Source organism: Argentina silus (genome assembly GCF_951799395.1).
Source record: "Argentina silus genome assembly, chromosome: 19".
NCBI classification, from domain to species: domain Eukaryota; kingdom Metazoa; phylum Chordata; class Actinopteri; order Argentiniformes; family Argentinidae; genus Argentina; species Argentina silus.
Window position 1 is genome coordinate 11,139,653 of NC_139673.1, and position 22,500 is coordinate 11,162,152.

At 46.4% G+C, this 22,500-nt stretch overlaps 1 protein-coding gene across 1 annotated transcript in view; it reads right to left on the reverse strand.

Moving 5' to 3' along the window:
• Positions 1 to 10,448: 10,448 nt before the first annotated feature.
• The window catches only part of mafa (MAF bZIP transcription factor a), an 83,681-nt gene continuing 71,629 nt past the window's right edge, over positions 10,449 to 22,500 (reverse strand). The window contains exon 3 of the mRNA XM_083691314.1: positions 10,449 to 10,560. The gene's annotated coding sequence lies outside the window, so the exon portion shown is untranslated. The remainder of the gene's footprint in view (positions 10,561 to 22,500) is intronic.

Here is a 22,500-nt window from a genome sequence, read left to right on the forward strand (position 1 = left end):
CTCAGAAACATGACACATTTCAGTCACTAGGGCAGAGGCAAATCTGACATTTAGACAGTAATTGTTTCTTAACACGCCCCCCAAAACAATGACCAGACTGGGAACATTTTTAGCGGTGACATTCCAAATCATTTCAGATATATAATTCCCTTGCAAATAATCAGCCTGTTCTTCTCTCACTTTATCAATCAAGTGAATCAAGGTTGTTGGTATCCCCAGCTTCTTAGCTTTGTTGTTTTCTTTTGTGTTTTTTGTATTAGAAACATATGTGTTAAAAGCTGCACTCTTTGAAGCTGGTGACATTTCTTTTTGGTAAAATAAATCAAACAACAGCCCGATCTGGCTCTGAAACATTGCCTTCCCTTCTCGACTACCGGCTTTCAAGCTACACAGTTTGGCCATGGCATTTTTTATTGGCTGAATTAGCGACTAAGGATATGTTAATCATTTATTTAGAGTATGCATATGAACGTGCAATGGTGTTGAAGAACCTACAAACTGTAATGAGTATGGTCAGAGACTTCCACCCACCCTCCCCTCTCTCCCGATCACCCCCCCCCAACCCAGCGACAACCCTCCCCTCTCTCCCGATCACCCCCCCCCAACCCAGCGACAACCCTCCCCTCTCTCCCGATCATCCCCCCCCCAACCCAGCGACAACTCTCCCCTCTCTCCCGATCATCCCCCCCCCAACCCAGCGACAACTCTCCCCTCTCTCCCGATCATCCCCCCCCCCAACCCAGCGACAACCCTCCCCTCTCTCCCGATCATCCCCCCCCCCAACCCAGCGACAACCCTCCCCTCTCTCCCGATCACCGCCCCCCCCCCCCCCCAACCCAGCGACAACCCTCCCCTCTCTCCCGATCACCCCCCCCCCAACCCAACGAGAGGGATCCATGGCCCATGTTTGCCTCAACCCCATCTTAACAAACATAAAAACAGATAACAGGTAACATGAGCAGAGCACTGCGTTAACAGCAGGCCAATGCATTAAGTATCAGTAAGAAAACATTAACAGCAAAGACATTTATTTTTCCCAGTTTTTGAAGTTCTTTAACAAACCGTATCCATTTTTAGAGTTTCTTGTTTTTTTGTTTTTTTCATGTTTGTTTTTTATTTATTTTTTTTATTTTTTTTCAGTTCATGCCATATGAGAATTCTGGATTACAAAAGTACCTGAACGAATTGCTAGTATATCAGCATGCATAGCTGTTTGGTATTTACACACTATTTACAGATATCGGCTAAGAGGAGCGGGATCTACAATACATATTCTTTCATGTGTTTCATGTACATTTTCTAGAATGGTGAACAAAAAAGCAGCTTCATACAGATTACAGAGTACTCACGACATGCACATAAAAGAGAATGGTTGCTTGACTGAGCAAAGTATTGTTGTTGGTGTTCTGTTATCGTTGTAAAAGGTAGAGCATCGCTTCACGCCGTGCGTGTTCTGTCTCTCTCTCTCTACTGCTATAGCATCATTGCATAACAACATTGGGGTTTTTTCTCCCTGCCTGTATTGTGCACCAGTCTCTGAGCATAGAGGGCTTGGAAAGGTTAATTTACGGTGTTAACCGTGCCGTGAAGGGAAAAGCAAATACGCGAGAACATGCACAGCCCTGGTGAAGGACATTAAGCTCTCTCTCTCTCTCTCTCTCTCCATCTCTCTTTCTCTCTTACACTCTCTCTCTCTCTCTCTCTCTCTCTCTCTCTCTCTCGAGCGACAAACACTCAGGCCCCCCCGTTGTGTGAAAAGAAAGACGCTTGGCCATCACCATCCATCATGGAAGACATATTGACAGAGCCTTTCACCAGTGATCAGGCTGTAAGCGGGCACACAGCTCAGCCTCTCCTCCCAGTCATGACGCTGTCTCGACCCACCGAGATGTGTCAACAAAACAGGGCACACTTCAACACAACACGACGCCTGTCGGACCGTCTCAACGCGAGGTCAACTTGAGGAAGGAGACAGGAAGACATGTTCTTTACATACAGCAGAGACAAGAGACACCTATTTTTTTTTTTCGACATGACTAGCTGCATGTCCATTGCTTTTAGTATTCTGTGACTTTGCGTCGTACACATGGAAGACATTGATATACCCTCCCCATGACACTTCTGGTTCGGGGGTAGGGGTGTGGGGTGTGGGGGGGGGGATGAGGGATGGGTGCTAGCTAACCAATCGGGGGATATTGGTGCTAACATGCTCGGGGGGATATTGCAGTCATTAAAGATATTGCTCAGTTAGTGAGAATAACAACCAGTATATAATCACGTGTATATGCATATCTCAAGTCTACTGAAGATCCTTTGTCCACAGGCACCTCATTTACAGCCAGTCTCTAATATAGGCAATCAACAGCAGTAGCCTCTCACTGGGGGTCCATAAACACTTGATTTCACAGCACTGCCTTTGATAAATGAGCGGGGTGGCCAACAGAGCATGTTAATGTGCTATCCCATAAAGCTTATCTCTGACTGGGGTCACCCAGGCCAAGTGGCAGGGGGCTGATCGCCACGGCAATAAGACCCTAGCAGCCATCGCCAAGGCTTACGACCCCACTGACGATACGGCAGCCAACCAAAGGTTCCCCTCCCACAATCAAACCTGCCCATCGAGGCCCATGTGGGAAATAAGCAAGGGGTTTACAACAGTAAAATTGAAATGGGGGGAGACACAAATTAACCTGTGGCAGCCAATAGGAGGTGTTTCTGAGACAGGTTTGAACCAGCTTTAAGCCAGGAGCTGTAAACGTTTAATTGTCCTCAGGCGACACGACTTTATAAAGGATCAGATAAAAAAAGAAAAAATCACTGGTTGACCTCGAGATTAGCACCGTGCTAAAACTGGAGCTAAATGATTACCCCAGAGCTATCGTTATTACTGACGACGGGGCGAAGCACAGGCTACCTCACGAAATGTGTTAGCGAGGTGGGTTCTATTGCTTAGGTAGGGGTAATGAACCTCACATTTGTATTGGTGATCATGTGTATTTTTCCTGGGGCATTGCAGGATATAATGTTGGCTGAGGAGTGACTGATTTGCATGTAGAAACACTGTGAACGCATATGGTTATCCTGTCCCCTGCTGTTCCAGCGTTCTCTCTGATCTCCAGGGAGCCTTGAAAAAGGGGGGGGGGGGGCAGGAAACTTTCCGGACCCTGCCTACGTTTCACTGCTCTAATACAGAGGGATTACAGTCAGCCTCTCATTTGGGGGGTTCCACATGTCCTAGTCCCAACCCCTCCTCTAGATCACTAACCTCCATGTGAACCCCCACCAATGTCCCCCAGTCCCGACCCCTACTCTAGATCACTCCAACCTCCATGTGAACCCCCACCCATTTCCACCAGAACGGCCCCTCTCCCCTCTTTGTACCCTGATCCGCTTTCCCCCCTCCGACCCCCAGATGAGTCAGGGGGAACAGGGGACCGGCACAGGTGGCGCTGATGGAGGAGGGGTGACTCAATCCCTTCTGTTGTCCTGTCTGTGACCGGTCCATGCACCTGATCCTGAGTCAGACGAGCACCAGGGCCCAACGGGATGTAAAGAGGGCAAAATCCCCTTTTCCGCCTGATCGAACTGATCCGGGCACAGTTATTGATGAGTCATAGCATGACGTCCTCTGTATTGAATGTGTATTTCCTGACAAACAAAGATCCAGTTTTTTCGGTCTATATCCCCCTTTCCATCCTTCTTTCTCTCTCTCTCTCTCTTGCTCTCTCTTTCTTTTTTTGGCTCGGGTGCAGGAAACTAAATCAAGCTGTCAGAAGGCAGACTGCACGACTAAACGGCACAGCCTGAAATGCCACCTGTCCATTGTCTCTGGGCGATTTATTATTCCACAATTTATTTATTTCTGTAGCGGGAAATCAGGTTTTCAAGAAGTTCCCTCCCCTATAACAACCTCAGCCAGGTTTTTTTTTTTTTACGTGTTTACCGACAACACTTTATGCAGCTTCACATGACAGATCAGTCTCACCCTGGCTGAACCTTACTGGAAAACACACACGAGGATCCACACTACAGCCCAATCAGAGGCAGGAGATATGGCATTGTTATGGTTGCAGTATTACACGGGGGGTCAGCCAGGCCAATTACTCCACTTTAGGCCGTTTGGCTAATCCGATTCTTTCTAGCGCCCCAAATCTTCTTGGGAGCCGATCGCATCTTGGCGAGGGGCTTCAACCCCCCCCCCCCTCCCCTGGCCAGGATGAGGTACCGTATGGGCGCTTTATCTCCCTGATCATTCCCCTCCAGTCATTAGCTCTGGCCTAAGCCCCCTGCTACTCTGTTTTCTGGTCATAGGGCACTGGGCTTCCCTGTAATCCTGTGACCTCTGCCTTCACTCCAAAAACCTTGTCTGGCCTCAGGTCACTAACCATCACAGCACCAACCAAAACACACACGCCTTCACACACACATGGCGGTACACACACGCACACAGACAATCATTGGTTGTACAGTATGCATGACAGTGTGTGTGTGTGTGTGTCAGAGTGTGTCAGAGTGCATGTGTGTGTGGAAGTGTGACGTTAATATCAACTCTATCCCCAAATCTACTGTGTATGTGGCAACAGAATTAACAGTTCTCTGACCTCAGTGCCCTGACCGCCAACCCCCCCCCTGACCCCCAACCCCCCCCCACCCCCAAGGTCTCTGACCTTAGTCCCCCTGCAAGGCCGTCTGCTCTAAGACCTTAGGCCTCCTCCTAAGCCCCCAGAGATCCGCAGGGGGGCACGGCCTGGCCCATTACATCACTGGCATTTGCTAAACGTCTCTCTTCTACCTGTTTTTCTCCTCAGTGTTCTCTCTCTCTCTCTCTCTCTTTCTCTCCCTGTGTTTGCTCTGCCACATGTCCCCGATGTGCATCTGCTCCGGCGGTTCCAGAGGCCTACCCACACATTAACCAGCTAGTGGTGACACTAATGAACTGTCGAGTCTGGAACGCATGTACTTATTAACCACGATGGAGAAGGAGCCAGGTGATAAACAAATAAACCCAGGCCTAAGTTAATAAGCCATCAGACCTATAGGCCATAAGGTACACAAGTATTTATCTTAAGAGACGGAGGATTACTCTCTTGTTTGTGAATCTAACTCTGCTGGGAGACAGAAGGCGGGAGGATGCAGATGCATCTAACGAGAGGAGACATACCTCCCTCCCTCCCTCCCTCCCTCCCTCTACCACGTTCTCTCTCTTTCTCCCCCCTTCCACTGACAGAGGTTGTTTACTCTTTCTCTCTCTCTCTTTCTCTCTCTCCTCCCTCTTGTTTGCATGCCAGCGTAGAGGGCTAGGAAATAGTTGTCCAAACAGCTTGATGGCCGTATATTACCCAGATCCCTCTTTGCTTAATCCAAAAACAAGATTCTGGGGCCATTCCCCCCCCCCCGCTCACTCCTCTCTCTCTCCTGTCTCTCTCTCCTCTCTCACTTCTCTCTCCTCTCTCTCTCTCTCTCTCTCCTCTCTCTCTCTCCTCTCTCTCCTCTCTCTCTCTCTCTCTCTCTCTCTCCTCTCTCTCTCCTCTCTCTCTCTCTCTCCTCTCTCTCTCTCCTCTCTCTCTCTCTCTCTCTCTCTCTCCTCTCCTCTCTCTCTCCTCTCTCATGCTCACCCAGGGAGATTGATGGAGGGCTCCGCCTCAACAGCTTGCATCCGTCTGGGAGCGGAGAGAGGGAAGAGGGAGAGAGGGAAGAGGGAGAGAGGAGAGGGGAGAGGAGAGTGAAGAGAGAGGAGACAGGGTGCATAGAGAGGGAGGAGAGAGGGGTAAGACGAGATGAGAGTGAGAGAGAAAGAGTGGAGAGCAGTGAGAAGACAAGGAGAGGGGGAGGAGGGGGGAGGGAGCCTGATTAAATGTGGGGTCTGTGGACGTGAGGGAGGAGAGTGAGAGGAGAGGGGGGGGGTCGGTAGAAGAGGGTAAATCTGAATCAGGACGGCACTTTATTCCCCTCCTCCCCCCTCTTCTTCTGTCCTCGCCCCTGCATATCCATCATGTTAATATACCTCCAGTGTGGCCCTCTGGGTAATATATCTTTGACCTGTGATTACGCTAACAGCTTATTGTTTGCACACTGAACAATCCCATTATGTCGCGGATCTGTTTACATACAGCCCTGTTGTTTAGATTAGCATGTGTGTGTGAGTGTGTGTGAGTGTGTGTGTGTGTGTGTGTGTGTGTGTGTGTGTGTGTGTGTGTGGGTGTGTGTGTGTGTGTGTGTGTGTGTGTGTGTGTGTGTGTGTGTGTGTGGTGTGTGTGGTGTGTGTGTGGCCACTGCAACCCATGGTAAGGTCACGGTCAATGTTATTCCCAGATTCACAAAACCTCACAGGCGCCCTGTCTCCCAGTTCATCTGACAGAGAACCACACTGCCTCTCTTCTTACAAAAACAAAAAAGAGAGAGAGTCTGTCACATTAACAGCCGTCATCTCCTCACAGAAAAATGGCGTTGTTTTATTTCGGAGGAAAGCGAAGAGCTTCAAACTCCGAGAGGATCAACAGTCGCTCAACGTGTTGTCTCCTCGGGCACGACGGCACGCCTCGGGTGTGAGTGACATTTTCATCCTTTAATACGTTTCTGCCGAGCAGATCTGCATTCATTTATCACTTCAGAGCCAGGTAGTGGTGCTGCCTGCGTGCCTCTTTTTGAAGTCGTGTTGGTGTGTGTGTGTGTAGGTGTTTAGGTGTGTGTGTGTGTGTGTGTGTGTGTGTGTGTGTGTGTGTGTGTGTGCACTGACCGTAAGAAGAGGAGCTAATTCAACACATCAGAAGACGTCTAGCTTCCACTGCATTGCTCAGAATCAGCCTCACAAACAAGGGAAAAGGAGAAGTCAGCTGGTCTTTTTTCACTTCTCTTATGTGGCCGATTCTCCCTTTTCTGACCCTGGTTACTCTCTCACCCCCCCCCCCCCCCCCCCCCCCCCCGCCCCCCCCCCAGCTCCCCCCCCCGGCCTCTCACCCTCTATCCTCTCTTGAATGTCCTTCTACTTTCTTTCCTTCTCTCTCTGTTAATGTTCTGTTATTCAGAAAGAGGTAACCACTCTAAGTGATTTCCTTGGCCTCTGTGTTATTTTAGGATGAAATAAAGAGCTGAATTGATTTCTCTTCCATTCTGCTCTCTCTCTATCCTCCAACAGCAGCATTCCTATCATCATCATCATCATCATCAAGGCAAAACCCCAAAATCTCCCTGATTTGCCATCAATGTATATCCAAAGTGATGATGCATGAAGTGACTAACTATCGTTTGCTCAGCGACCCCCATTGTTCCCTGGGCCAGGTTGTGTGAAGTGAGGTGTCCTCTTTGAAGAGGCTGGCTGCTCATGGAGCCGTGCCCAGAGACGGTGCAGCTGCAGTGGGGAAGGAGAAAGGGATCACTGGGGTGGAAGGGCAACAGGTATTTAACCACAACATCTGGTTGAGCTTAGGGCTATGCTCATTAACACAAAAGTCAAGCCCACGCAGGACGTGAGGTCACGGCACGCCCCTACAGAGGGCCGTGGGGGCGGTGACGTCGGCGGAGGTCAAGGGGTCACTGAGCTCTTTGACGTGGGTGAGGGTCAGAGATATGGGGAGGCGGGGAGTGTATGTTTTGGCCTGTGTTCAGTTCTAGCTGAAGGGAATCATGTTGCCCGAGCTCTCCACTCCACTCTGAGACGTGGCCCCCCTCTTTCACCTCAACCTTGTCACATTGTTTGCTCCCCTTCTCTTTTAGCTCTGTCCTCTCCACCCCTCTAATCCTCTCTCCCCTTTCCTCCCTCTCTCTCCCCCTCTCCTCTCCTCTCCTCTCCTCTCCTCTCCTCCTCTCCTCTCCTCTCCTCTCCTCCTCTCCTCCCCGTCCCTGCTCCGGGGGCCTGGCGAGGCTGTTGACTCATTGAGATGTGTAAATCCCTTTGACATGGGATGAATAGACAGTTCCTGGCAGAGCGCCCCACGCCACTTTGTGTGCTGCCACTTAATTGGAGCGCCCCAGTTTGCCCTCCCTTCCCTCTCCTTCCCTCTCCCTTCCCTCTCTCTCTCCCCCCCCCCCCCCCCTCCACCCCACACACACCCCTCCTCCTCCTCTGCCCACCCCTCGCTCTCTCTCTGGCCAGGTTCTGTTTGACATCAAAGGACGAGGTTCCTTCAAAGTGCTTAGAACCCATTCAGCACTGCTCAGTTTTGCTGAGGTTTGGCGTTTTTTCAACGTAGGATAAGGAGAGGTAAAAGTAACAGTATTGCTGTCACATCATCATTTCTGTAATTGAGGAAATGTACAGTACAGTAGGTTCACGAAGAGGGAGTTCAGAGATGATGCAGTGCTGCCATTGGTTTAGAGAGAGAGAGGATTCCTTCCTCTGTCTGAACCAATGAACTTCTGTTCTGTATTGTCATCACGTTCCATGTTCTCATCTACATGTCAACATGCAGAAAACCGGCTGAGGTTTCTATACATAATGAATATACATATATACACCAACATGTCAACATACACCAAGTGTCTCCCTTTGTGTGTGTGTGTGTGTGTGTGTGTGTGTGTGTGTGTGTGTGTGTGTGTGTGTGTGTGTGTGTGTGTGTGTGTGTGTGTGTATGTTCTGTATGGTCTGTGTGTGGCGTGCACATCTTTGTTTGTTTTGTTTTCCCTGGTTGCCATGTGCATCCATCCATAGCGTTACGCTTTCCACACACACACACACACACACACACACACACAGAGCGCCGCTCCCCTCACAAGGCCCAGGGGACATGCGAGAGGATGAAGGATCGTGGAGGATTGTGGGAGCAGGCGAAAGGGGGGTACTGTATAGTCGTTGAATTCGCCAGGGTCTCTTGGATGCACACACACACACAGCAGAGAGGTAGAGGATGCAAGAGAATGAAGATGCAATCAGGCAGTTACAGGTTGCGTGTGTCTGGCACAATCCATGCACAGTATCCACCCAGACAGGGCCGCTGGAGTCTGTCTGTCCATGTGTTTGGTGTCATGTCGGTATCTTCTAGCCGACAGGAGACCGTTTCAGAGAGGTTTTTCCACGTCTCCATGTGTTTGAGGGGGGATGTCGTCGTCCTGTTTGATGTTCGTTTCTCCACCCCAGCACACCATGCCAGGTGAGAGGGAGAGAGGGAGAGAGGGAGAGAGGGAGAGAGAGAGAGAGAGAGAGAGAAAGAGAGAAAGAGAGAGAGAGAGAGAAAGAGAAAGGCACCTGCCTTGGCTGAGGGTAGTTTACCACTGCCCAGGAAGGACAGGAGCCAGAGTCCAAAGAGAGGGCCACAGGCTAATTCATTACAATAGGGAAAAGAAAACAAAGAAAATATAGAAAATAAAAAAAACGTCTGAGGATCGTGTGGGGCTGGATCCCTCTCTGTTCTGAACAGAGATGAGGACGGAGGATAGGGGAGGTCACACGGATATGGTCCGTCTCTTTATCCTGTCCCCAGTCCCCCTGTCTGTCTCTAATACTGGTTCCATGCAAGACTATTGTAGGTCTGCTGTTTTCCATTTTGTCAGTTTGAGATGGACTTAACCATCCCTCTTTGTTCTGCCTTGATCCTATAAATACGACTACGTCACTCAGTGGCAGTACCAGTTGGGAGTCTCAACTTCAGAAAGAAAATGGCTGCCATCATATTTTTGGAAGTACTCAAACAATAAAAACATGAGCTATAACTGACATCTCTGTTTTGTCCAATATACAGATCAACAAAATGCCCTACATGGTATACAGTAAGCTACTGATAAAGCTAGGACTCTAAGGGGTAAAAATATGTGTCTATTCACAATTATTAATTTTGTGACCTACCAGGGTATCAAGGAATACACTATAGTCTGCTCCATGCTTTAGTACATCACTCACGTCTATGTACATGTGTACGGGTTGAGATATTGGAGAGGAAGACGGGTCCATTATGCAAAGAGTATACACTTAAATGTCGTACAGTCCAACTAGATCCAAAATGTTACAGGAAGTTCTCTAAAACGAGGAACATATAGTCAATGGTAGTTACAGTGGCCTCTGAGGGGTGGGGTGGGGTGTGTGTGTGTGTGTGTGTGTGTGTGTGTGTGTGTGGGGGGGGGGGGGGGGTTGGGTAATGGTTTTCAGAGGGAGGATCTCAGATGCTTGGGTATTTCATCCACAGTCATGAAGGGTGGAAGCAGACGAGGGGAAGACGTCTTCATGGAGGTTCCCGTATTTGGGAGGAGGGTATGTTTTAGATGAACTACTTACAGTAACATGCATCAATGTTTTTCCCCTAAAGAGAAAATAGTTTCCCCCCCCAAATATATTATTCTGATGTTGTCAATCATCTCTTGATGTTGAGTCAGTTTTCTTGTTCTTTTTGTTTTTTTGTTTTTTTTGTTTTGTTTCTTAGAAAAAAGCTGGAGGTAAAATAGAGGACGGGGGCGTTGGAGGAGGAGGAGGCTCTGAAGAATTTCTCCGCAGGATTTCAGGGGGATTTTAGGGTGTCTTTTCTTCAGTTTTGTCTTCGTCAGTGAAGTCATCTCTAAATGTTGTGCTTTGTGGGGGTCCTCCTGCCATTGGCCAGTCACTCTTAAGTCATCAGCGTTCAGTTGCCAGGTTATCTGTAGATACAGAGAGAGAGAGAGAGAGAGAGAGAGAGAGAGAAAAGAGAGAGAGAGGGAGAAGAAAGGGAAGAGGTCATTAAAAATGTGTGAGTCAGACCTCCAATCTACGGCCCCCTTTTGTGCTCAGCCTGGCACACACACACACACACACACACACACACATACACACACACACACACACACACACACACACACACACAGACACACACACACAACCCACCCAGCCACCCACCCATGTAACAGGGAGGTCCGCATCGTCAGCACCCCACCATAACTTCCAAAGAAACTGGGTCCTGTTCTCACAACAGGGAGGGCCAGCCACGATGCGGGGTGAGTCAGTGTTGTTTAGGGGGGGGGGGGGGATTCTGCCCTCCCTGGCTCCTATGTAAAAACAAAGACCCAGTGACCACCGTGTGAGTGTGTGGGGCCGGCCCATCTCGCTGAGATGCAGAACGACAGCGGCGCCCGCACTGGGGGGGGGTGACTCTTTAATCAGCTTCAATTAAGGCCAGAGAGGACAGGGCACTGCTCACTAGCAGCATGGATGAGTCTCCTCTGTGGCCGTGTCCCTCTGGATTAAACACAACCCCTCGTTCGAAAACCTCTCAGTCTTTCTCTCTCGTGCACCCGATCATATAAAACAAAGAAAAACAAAAGGGAATAATCCTTTTCTGCTATATCTGATCTGTCATAGAGTGGTTATGAGCATGAACCACATCATAAACGTTGGTGTCGGAGGCTGGAACACGACACACACATCGTTGGCTTCATCTCACCCTTTCATCTGTTTACTGACTCCATGGCTGTTTTTAACTCTGTTTTTGGTTGATATTTTCCCTGAAAAAACACTTGAAAGGTCTGACCCCCCCCCCCCCCCCCCCCCGGTAGATGTAATTGGTGGGGGATGATTCACGCAGCCTGACTAAACCCTGTGTGGGTGGGCCATTAGACAGAGAGACTGTCTCTGCCTGGCACTGGAGATCCTATTACTGACCCCACTGTAAGGAGCAGGGAGGGCGAAGGCTAGACATATTATACATAAGCCCACTAAACACACGGTAATAGTTACCACACCGAACACACAAGCAGAACGAACAAACGATCAAAACAAACCTCTTAGCTAAAATCGTGGGATCATAAATTCCCTGTATTAGATAGAATAACCCCATAATGATGTATGCCATGTTTGATATTTTAGGCTTGCTCTCATAATTCATAGATCATAATTACTATTGGACACCATTACCTAAAATATGATGATGGAAGACCATATCGACAGTGTGCTACCTGTAACTAATTGCTGTTATTATGAGTTATCATAAGAGAGTCATAAGAGAGTGTTTACAAACAATGCCTCTCTCTCTCTCTCTCGCCAGCTGAGGCCCAACACACAGGTGGACAAGGGGGAGGGATGGTACAGTATGTCTACGTTCTGTTCTCTTCCCCTGGTACACACGCACACACACACACACACACACACACACACACACACACACACACACACACACACACATACACACACACGCGCACACACACACACACACACACACACACACACATACACACACACGCGCACACACACACACACACTTACACACACGCGCACGTGCACACTTACACACACACACACTCACACTTTCACACACACACACACACACACACACCTGGGTTGGCTCACCCAGCTGCGTCCCTGGCCCGTCTTCCTGTGAGGATATTGTGCGTGCTTACATTCCATCACATTCCATCAGCAAAAACAAGCCCAGTTCTTCTGCTGTGTCCTAGTATCTACACTCCACCCTCCCTGTGCTCCGTGGTTGATTGTACAGCTACAGAGTATCCACACAAACTACAGATCACAGCCAACGCCTCGGGGCAAGACACATCCACTCTCAGAGAACAGCCCTCAGACGTGAGCCTGGTTGGGGGTTGCTGTGTATCTAGAACACCTCCAGTGTGGATAACAGAGCTTGTGATGGGAACTCTGGGCCACTCGGAGCTCCAAAGCCAGGTGTTAGCACTTGAGCTCGCTGCCTCATCAATAATTGACAGAGGCAAACCAATCAGAACAATTTGCTCCCCACAGCGAAGTGCAGGAGCAGGCTCACACCGGTGAATCATTAATGAGGCAATTAGCTGAAACGGTTAGACGGTTAGCCCCTCGCTAGCACCGCTGATCGCTACGGCTACAGATCCTCTCCTATCCCAGCCCAGGACAGAGTGTAGCCTGGGTCAATGCTCTGGGGACAGGGAGGGCTGCGTTACACCGTGGAATGTTCACAAAGTGTTGTGTAGGCTTCAGAGCGTGAGCGGCGTTCGAGAAGGACTGTTCTCCGAGCGTGTCCGAGGCCTCTAGCGATGTGAGCAAACACCATTGGTCGTCACAGCGGAAGATTGACCATTATCGCTTGTTGCCGTGGCTGGAGCCGTTTCCTGGGTGATCCCGGTGTGGGAGAGTGTTTATGGGCATAGATAACATCGACCTGGGTGACATCGCTCAAACATGGGAAAAAACATCAACAACAACAACAACTACAGCAAAGATGGCGTTTCCCTTTGAAGGCCGGAGAGCCAGGGTTGTTGTTTGAGGGAGAAATCAAAGTCCTGAGGGAGCTGCTCACAAAGCCTCATCGATCAGCCATATTGGAACCATTTCATTGCTAATCGATGCTCCTCTCTCTGCTCTTTCAGCTCTGGGTCCAGTAGAGGCTCAATTAAACCAGCAACCTTGATCTGAGGAACAAACCATGCAAACCTTGCACACGGCATAGATTATTCCCAAACACACACACACACACACACACACACACACACACACACACACACACACACACACACACACACACACACACACCCCATGTGCACTCAGGCAAGTACACACACGGACACATACATACACACCCTCAAACACACACACACACACACACACACACACACACTCACACACACACACCACACACACACACACAGGTATCTACAGTAAGTGCTGCATACACTGTCCATTTTGTTTAGTGCAAATTATGCTCTGAAGATATGAATAATAAGTTGTTTACCGTAACTCACTCATGGCTTTTTTCCCTTTGAAAAAGACAAGCTTCTCCCTGAATATTTCAGCTTTCTAATCACCTTAATGCAGTCTCAGTTTTAATATATCTCAGTGATGGAAGGATTAGGAAAGGGGGGAGAAATGAGAGAGGGAAAGTGAGGGAGAGAGAGAGAAAAAGAGCGAATGGGATAGATCAAATTATACAAAAAAATAAACAAAATTGCCCTCTGTCATAATTTATTTCACACTTGTTTTTGCTTATATGTCATTTCATTTTCATTTATTATTTTAAAGATATTAAATGTTACATTTCATCAAAACTAAACAGGGACAGTGGATCCTGATTATTTCTCTCAGTTGAAATCTATTACCCATCAGCCATCTAAATCACATTTCTAATTTAATGTCATGAACTTCCCTTGCACACTGCATAAAGCATAATTCACAATTTATCATAATAATAATTTCATTGTAACAACATCTGAGCAGTTTTATCTTCTGTCTTGATTTACAAAGCTCTTAAAGAGGAGTGCAATTATATGGCAATTGATTGGTAGCTTTGTCCACTACCTCTGCTGATATTGACACTTGTGCTGATATTGTAGACAGCTACTGTCTGTTTAATGATCACTATTCATTTTTATGCTCTCTGGACCCACTCTCAATAAATATTTGCAAAGAGGAAATTTGCCATATGACTTCAGAGAGCCATAAAGCTGGCACCTATGTGTTTTGAGATTAGCATGTAATTAAAATAGTAAATCAATATTTATTAAGCGCTATTGCAAAACAAATGAGAAATGTAGCAGGGTCGTCGAACAAGCCATTGCTTGGCGAGGCTGAGAGAGCTCAGAGGGCAAGTCTCCTTCCTACATCCCCCTCTGTCTTACTACACACTCACAGCTTCGTGTAAAACATAATAGCATACAATTCACACTACTACCATAAATACGACCATATTTAATTCATAGAATGAGAATAGCAAACAGTTATCTCGCGTCACCCTTCTCTGAGTTTATGATATTTATGAAAACATTTATGAAACAAAAGGGGAACCCAAATCAGATAAAAAGCTATGCCATCAGAATGTTGTCTGACATAATCAGCAAAAAAGAATAGAAAAGAAAAGAGATTCGTCAAAATAAATCAGGTTACACATTTTTAAAGCCAAAGTGTGTGTAGGCATGTGTGTTCATGCGTGCCTGTGTGTGTGTGTTTGTTGGTGTGTGTGTGTGTGTGTGTGTGTGTGTGTGTGTGTGTGTTTGTGTGTGTTTTTGCACACGTACGTATGTGTGTGTGTGTGTGTGTGTGTACAGTATGTGTGTGTGTGTGTGTGTGTGTGTGTGTACATTCTTGCATCTGGACAGGGGAACACTTGAAGGTGAGCTCTCTGCCTGTCCTTCAGCTCCTGTTGTTTTTCTGTAAACGGAGTAGCTGAGAATAACTCTGCTCACGTTACACTTCACTGTGCATAAACCCTCTCAGCCAGTGCTCCTCCCTGTCACACCGGGCCTCTCTGAAGCCCAGCAGAGTGCACCCCAGGGTGAGGTCAGCCAATCCTACCACTTCCCCCACTGTCCCAAAACCAATCCCAGCCCTCCAAGTGCCCCAACACGGGCCTCAGTCACACAACCTCCTGGCCTAATAGGCCCAAAATAACACGTTGACACCTCTCCATTCACACACAAACGTATCTATCTCAGATATACACACAGTGAGGTAGAAACACCCACACACACACACACACACACACACAGGCACGCACGCACGTATGCACACACGCACACATGCATGCACACACACACACACACACACACACTTATGTATGCATCCATGCACGCACACACGCACGCACTCTTATGTATGCATACATGCACACCACACACACACACACACACACACACACACACACACACACACACACAGGCAGGTGCACCTCACCAAGACCCTCTTCCTCCAGCGACCACAGTTATATAAAGCTGAGTGCACAACAGGCTACCACTCTCTGTCTCACCACACTTTCCACAGAAGGTGTTTTTTTAGACTTAAACACCAAGCAGCTAACAGCGCGCAGAAAGTTAGCTGCCCTAAATAACTTCAACCTCACTGCGGGCCAGGAGGCACAGATTACCAATAGGCCGTTCTTCTATCGTACCCTGCATCAGAAGATCTTTGGGGGAAAAAAAACAAATTAGAAAAGAGAGAGAGAAGCAGTTAAAAAGCTTAATGGAACGCTCCTTTTATTGTTTAAAAATGGCTCTACATTTTAACGGCTGCAGAAAACACTGGTTGGCCTCAATTATGAAAAAAAAAAAAAAAAAAGTTATGAGCTGGGAGCTAAATTATTGATGCTGGCATTGAGAACAGCACTGTGTTGCCAATGTGTAGTTGCGTTTTTGCTGATGTTTCCTCCTTTATCGGTAATTTTTCATCTAAAAGGGTCCATAAAGTCTTGATCTGTAAACGATAGGCATATCCCGCAATAAGCATATTGGAAATGTCATACGGAATTATTGGAAGACAGAACATGGTTTGATATTATATGTACAGTCGCATAAAGACACCTTTTGAACTGTATGTTTTACAGTCATGATTACGAGAGCTGAATCACTTAAACCCATTTAAATGCTATTCAACAGGGTGTATTATCAATTTCGGTTCAGCAGCTTATCATTTGTTCTCATATTTCCAAGAAATATTAAGACTGACAAATGTTTGCCATTGTTACCCACCACTTCATAACCTTTTTACCATCACTTACGGATGCCTTGCATCCCTCTAACCTAAATCATATCCGCGTGTGTGTGTGTGTGTGTGTGTGTGTGTGTGTGTGTGTGTGTGTGTGTGTGTGTGTGTGTGTGTGTGTGTGTGTGTGTGTGTTGACAATCTCTGTCACGGGGTTGTCCCTCTCATATGTGATGCAAATGGCTGTGGTTAACTGCAGATAGCCTCTCCCTCTCGCTCTCTCTCTCTCTCACACACACACACACACATACAGACACACATTACAAAAAATACAGCTAAAGAGGAAAACCACATACTTCATATGCAACAAAGTTCCTACAGAACAAATGACTGTTATTGTTTCAGCACATGTCTGTGAATGTCTTCATGTTGTTTTTAGTTTTTAGCTTTACAGATGACATAGGCCGGAAGTCAAGAATGAAAGGTGTTAGAATAAGGTGTTAGAATAAATAAATTTTCAGAACAATCATTCATATATATATATATATATATATATATATATATATATATATATATATATATATATATTTATTTATTTATTTTTCATACAGCTAGTAACACCTAATGTTCCAGTGTTCCAGTGTTCCCATCCGTGATCCAGAGGCTGTTGTATAATGAAGCAGGGTGGTGTGACACCCAGACGAGAACAAAGCCCTGACAGCTGAGGAAGCCAAAGAGAAACAGACCAGTGTGCTGCACACTCCAGCCCTGCACGCCGCCCTGAGAACACGCTGCTCTTTTCCACTCTACAAGGTTAGCGGAACAGAGGATTTCGACTCGTGGAAAATTCCAGATGACCTTCCGCTTATCTGAGTCTTTATTTTGCCGTATAGTGCGTTCCCTCCCAACCTCTGTGTTGTATACTGTTCACTGTGAAGAAAGAGAGAGGGTGTGTGTGTGTGTGTGTGGGGGGGGGGGGGGGGTTAGGGACCCAGAAGCCTAGAGAGGAACACCTACGACCAACCTCAGATAAGGTTGGCCCCAGACAAATATCACAGCTCATTTACTACCAAGGACAAGGAAACGTCTCAACCCTCCGTTTTAAAAAGATTATCCTCACAAAAGAAGAGCAAATTTGTCATTTAGAGACACTGGACTAATATTTACCCTGTGAAATTGGGTAAAAAAAAACATTGTGGGACAAAATATGCAATGTTCAGGTTTCACTTCCCTCTCTCTATTCTGACAGCGATACGTGGTCTGACTACAGTGGTCCTGGCCCTGGCTCTCTGTCCTGTGTGACTCATCTGTTTGTTCGAAGCTGAGGAGAACGAGACTGACCTGCGTGCGTCTCTGTTAGTCATCTATCACTCGTCTCCCCCGTCGCTCCATGCACAACCCAAACACCAGTGTGTCAGAGAATCAGCTCTGGTCTCACACACACTCACACACACACACACACACACACACACACACACACACACACACACACACAGACACACAGTACACATTCACTCACACACACAGACACACACTCACACACACACACACACACACACACACACACACACACACACAGTACACATTCACTCACACACACACACACACACACACACACACACACACACACACACACACACACGCTTATACTGTACATGTAGGAGGATTTAGAAAATAAGATGCATTACTGCGCCTGCAACTACAGTACACACTGGTCATTAATGGCCATACAGCAATCCAGATTTCATTATTTGTTTTGGTTGCACAGGGTGGACCCACTGTAGGCCACCCCAGCATGGCCCCACTCACAGCCCATTTACTGCACATACTGTACTATACAGACAGTCCTGCTGGTGTGGAAATATACAGCTCATATGTTTGGTGAAGGAGGGGGAACTGCTTGGCCCTTATCTTCTCTAATTCTAGGGTATTTTGAGCGTGCGTTGTGGAGAAGTCTGCTTCTGTTCGCTGGGGCCAATTTACTGTTAGCTAGACCGCAGCAGAGACACAGATTAGTCAATCAGATCCAGTATTAATAGACCGGAATACAATGAGCTCCATACCAGAGTCTACGCCCCTTCAGCCTTAATCTGTGGTTGTTGATCAGTCTACATGGAAAAACACAGTCGTGATTACTTTGCCACAGTGAGGTGGAGTTTAATATTTCAATATTTTACAGTCAAATGAATCTCATAGAGGTGAAATTAAGAACATTGTAATTGCAGGAATTCTGCTAAACTCAAAAGAGATGCCAATCAAAATTCAGTGAAATGTTACCTCATGTGAAAAATACAAACATTTTAAAATCATATTTTATAAATGTGCAAGAGCTGTGTTTTTCATATCAGATGAAGTTGAAGTTGCAAAAAGGCATAAAAGTAACTGAAGCCTGAATTATGTTGCTGCAATGATAAATGCATGGGTAGTCCATTTCTAATCTGAAATATTTCACCCAGGATCTGACAAAAAGAAAACAGTAAATTCAATCAAACGTCTTGCAACATAATTAGACATTTGTAAAGGATTAGCTTCAGAGGTTTGGGATGGCTTATGGGTGAAAACGTCTGTGGAATTGCTGCTATATTTCCCGACTTTTCTATTGCTAAAGCCATGTTATTAGAGTGTGTTAGTTGCCCGGCGCCTAAAGTCAAAATCCTTTCAATTTAGAAATGAAATAAATTGTCAAAACTCATACAAAACCCCGAAGAAGGCAGCTTGCTGCTGAAACGGTTAAACAAATAATAACCATCGGAGAAAGAGTCTGCAGCTCTCTGTCTTGCTTTCAACAATCATCACAGTATCACAATAACTCTTAGTCACAACCAATAGTTATTTTGTCAAAAGGAATGAACATCATGGCCTTCTCTAAAATCAAAGATAGTGTCATAGTCAACGACTAATAAACGAATAAAAGAATTACACAAATTCCACTAGTGACTTTCCCCTCGTAGGCTCGGCAAATATGTGGCAGTGATTTCTCTTATGAAAGGATCCTTTAAGCAAAAAAACAAAAGTCTTCCTCTTAAAAACACGAAGTGCCATTTTTACCATGGATTGACTCAGGCTAAAAAAAACACAAAATAACTAAAGAAACTCAAAACCGATGTGATCTGGTGTCGGAATAGATTTGTTCTGTTACCTTACTGATGGAAAAAAAAAAAAAAAAAAACATAATTAAATCCATAAATTACTGTTAACATCCACGGAATTCCTAATTTATCATAATAATATCTCCCCTGAGAATGCAGCCAATGTCAAATACAAAGAGAGGAAGAAGAACGAGGGAATGAGAAAGGTTGTAGGAAAGGATGGCAGATCAAATGATTTAAGAGCCAAACAAAATACAAAGAAAAGATTGAGAGCTCCCAAAGAAACATGATCATTCGCTTTGGATGAGTGATCCATCACTCCACGTAAGAAAAAAGAGAGAAAGAGAGGGGGGGGGGGGGGGGAAGGTTTTTGTAACTCCTCGGGAGTGGTGGCCAGGGTTAGGGCAGTCGTAATGAAACATTCATAATTTGTCTTAGCACGCTTGGCTGCACAGCGCGACGCTCACCAGCGGCACGGTCGTCAAGGTCACAGTTACCGTGGTGCTACAGGGAACTGGAGGTTGCCGCGTATCTCCCAGGTACCACTGAGTGAGACAAGCACAGGTCACGGAGACGCCTCTGTTTTACATGCCCGTCATTCAGCAGGCCTGTGTGTGTGTGTGTGTGTGTGTGTGTGTGTGTGTGTGTGTGTGTGTGTGTGTGTGTGTGTGTGTGTGTGTCTGTGTGTGTGTGTGTGTGTGTGTGTGTGTGTGTGTGTCTGTGTGTGTGTGTGTGTGTGTGTGTGTGTGTGTGTGTGTGTGTGTTTGTCTGTGTGTGTGTGTGTGTGTGTGTGTGTGTAGTGAGGAGACTGTGTCTTAGCATATACAATAGCACATGCAGTTGCCATGATAATTCCTAGCTTGATGTGAGCTCCTTGTCACCGTGAGTCAACTCTTCAAAACTTTGATCATAGGTGACTGTTCAGCCCTCACCTCTCCTATGATCTTTGATCTTTTCCCGTAATTCACTGTCTTTCAGGTTAATCTAAAATGAGTGTGTGTGTGTGTGTGTGTGTGTGTGTGTGTGTGTGTGTGTATGTATGTATGTGATCTCTTATGCTCTCAGGCCACGGTGACAGTTACTTTCCACACCTCCACTCGGTGCCCTTCAGTCAGCTCGTTTGTGGTGTGTGTGTGTATGTGTGTGTGTGTGTGTGTGTGTGTGTGTGTGTGTGTGTGTGATGTGCTAGCGGAGACCGCCACAGTCTACCCTCCTGAGCGCGTCTCCGCCTCTGCCCTTAAGAGGAGCCGCGGTGGGGCTGAATATCAATATCAATATCCATCAGAGGGCTTAAATAAATACATTTATCACACAGTGATACAGGCTTCACTACACCAAGACTCCATGTAACAACTGATTGCATGCATAGACACTCAATGACTGACTCACTAACTGACAATCGAGCTGTCATTTCCTTTGCAAAGGTCAGCGGTGTCGTTCTGTGTGGTTTTGAGGGAGATAATGGTGTTTAAGAACACTCACACTGCCTCAGAAACTAGAATTAGAAGTTGGACGCGGAGAACAGTCTTTTATGCTTTTCATTTGGAATTGCGCAAACTCCGCAGGCCTCTAAATCTCATCTGAAGAAAATGTTCCTTCTGTCTCTCTCCCTCTGCAGCAGATAAAGAACAGGCTTTTGAGTAATTATGGCGCATTATCGCTAAGTAACGTTTCAGGGCTACATTTTAAGCTGTGTAGTGAGCGGTGACAAACGAACGACCATTTTAATTTCTATCGGGAGGAGAAACACATGGCTGGAGCCAATGGAGTCAGCTCTCTCATTCTGCCACTGACTGAGACCATCTGGTCTGAATAAAGTTTTTCTCTTTGAATCAACAGCTGTCGAAATGACACAGAACCACTCTTCTTTTCTTTATCCATTTTTACTCCTTTTTTTTTTATATCCGCTACACACATTGACTGTGGTTAAAGCTTGAAGCTCCATTTTAATTCAGTTATTAAAGTCATTAGAAGTTGACTGTGTTTACCTGGTTTGATTTATTAGCTTCCTCTCTCTCTGCCTTCTCCCTCTCTCTCATCTCTCTCTCACATCTCTCTCTCTCTCGCTCTCTCTCTCTCGCTCGCTCTTATTTCTCTCTCTCTCTCTCTGTCTCTCTCTAGTATCTGAGGTTGGTGATTGAGGGACTGGCCGTCTCAGTCAATCTGTCAGAGGCTGACTGTTTTACAACACACGCACTACACTGATGGGCTCCATCACTCACCTTGCAACAGCTACCACACACACACACACACACAGAGAGAGAGAGAGAGAGAGAGAGAGAGAGAGAGATGTAGAGTTATGTGTAGATATGTGCTTGGTGTTCAAATATTAAGTCAATGTTAGGGTCATGGTGAGGTGTGGAAGCCCACAGTGTGTGTTTCCTCCACAACAGTGGAGAATTTGTTCCGCCCAATTGGCAGATACGCCTCTTAGCACTTCATTTTGGCTTGGAATTATTATTTCATCCATAAATAGCTCTTAAATTTGTCATGGGAGTGATACAAATATTTTCAATAAATGACTTACTCGCAAAAAATGAAAAAAAAAAAAAAAAAACGAAATCATTTCGATGTTATCTTCATCAAAGCGCTTCCTCTCCTTGTGTGTAATAACACCTCGTCACAGTATTTCGCGAAATGTTTCCGTGCACACTAACGTGTTTCCACTTTCCACCTTGCAAAATAAACTCATCAAGCCGCCTGTTCAAGCCAGTCCTCAGATGAACAGAGTTTGGCATGGTGAGGGCCAGCCGGGACCATCAGTGTCAACTAAGAAGAATAGGACTATAATGAGGAACATGTGTTCGCCTCTCCCTCTTCACCTGTGAGAACGCAGTAGAAACGGAGAGGGTTGATTCTGGGCCAAAAGCATCACTTTATGCCTATTGTTCTACAGACGCTTTTTGTTGTACGATACAGAGCTCTCCACCGCATTTCTCAAGGTGAACACAAACACAAAAGGAACATCGTGCAGAAACCGTCTGAAAATCTCCTGAGAAATGATGAACTGGATTACTTCAATTCTCCATGTAGAGAATTATCAATGACAAGACAGAAGCCGACAGAGGACAGATGTCTTGATTCTCATTCTGAAACTCTTGTTTCTATGTCTTTCTCTCT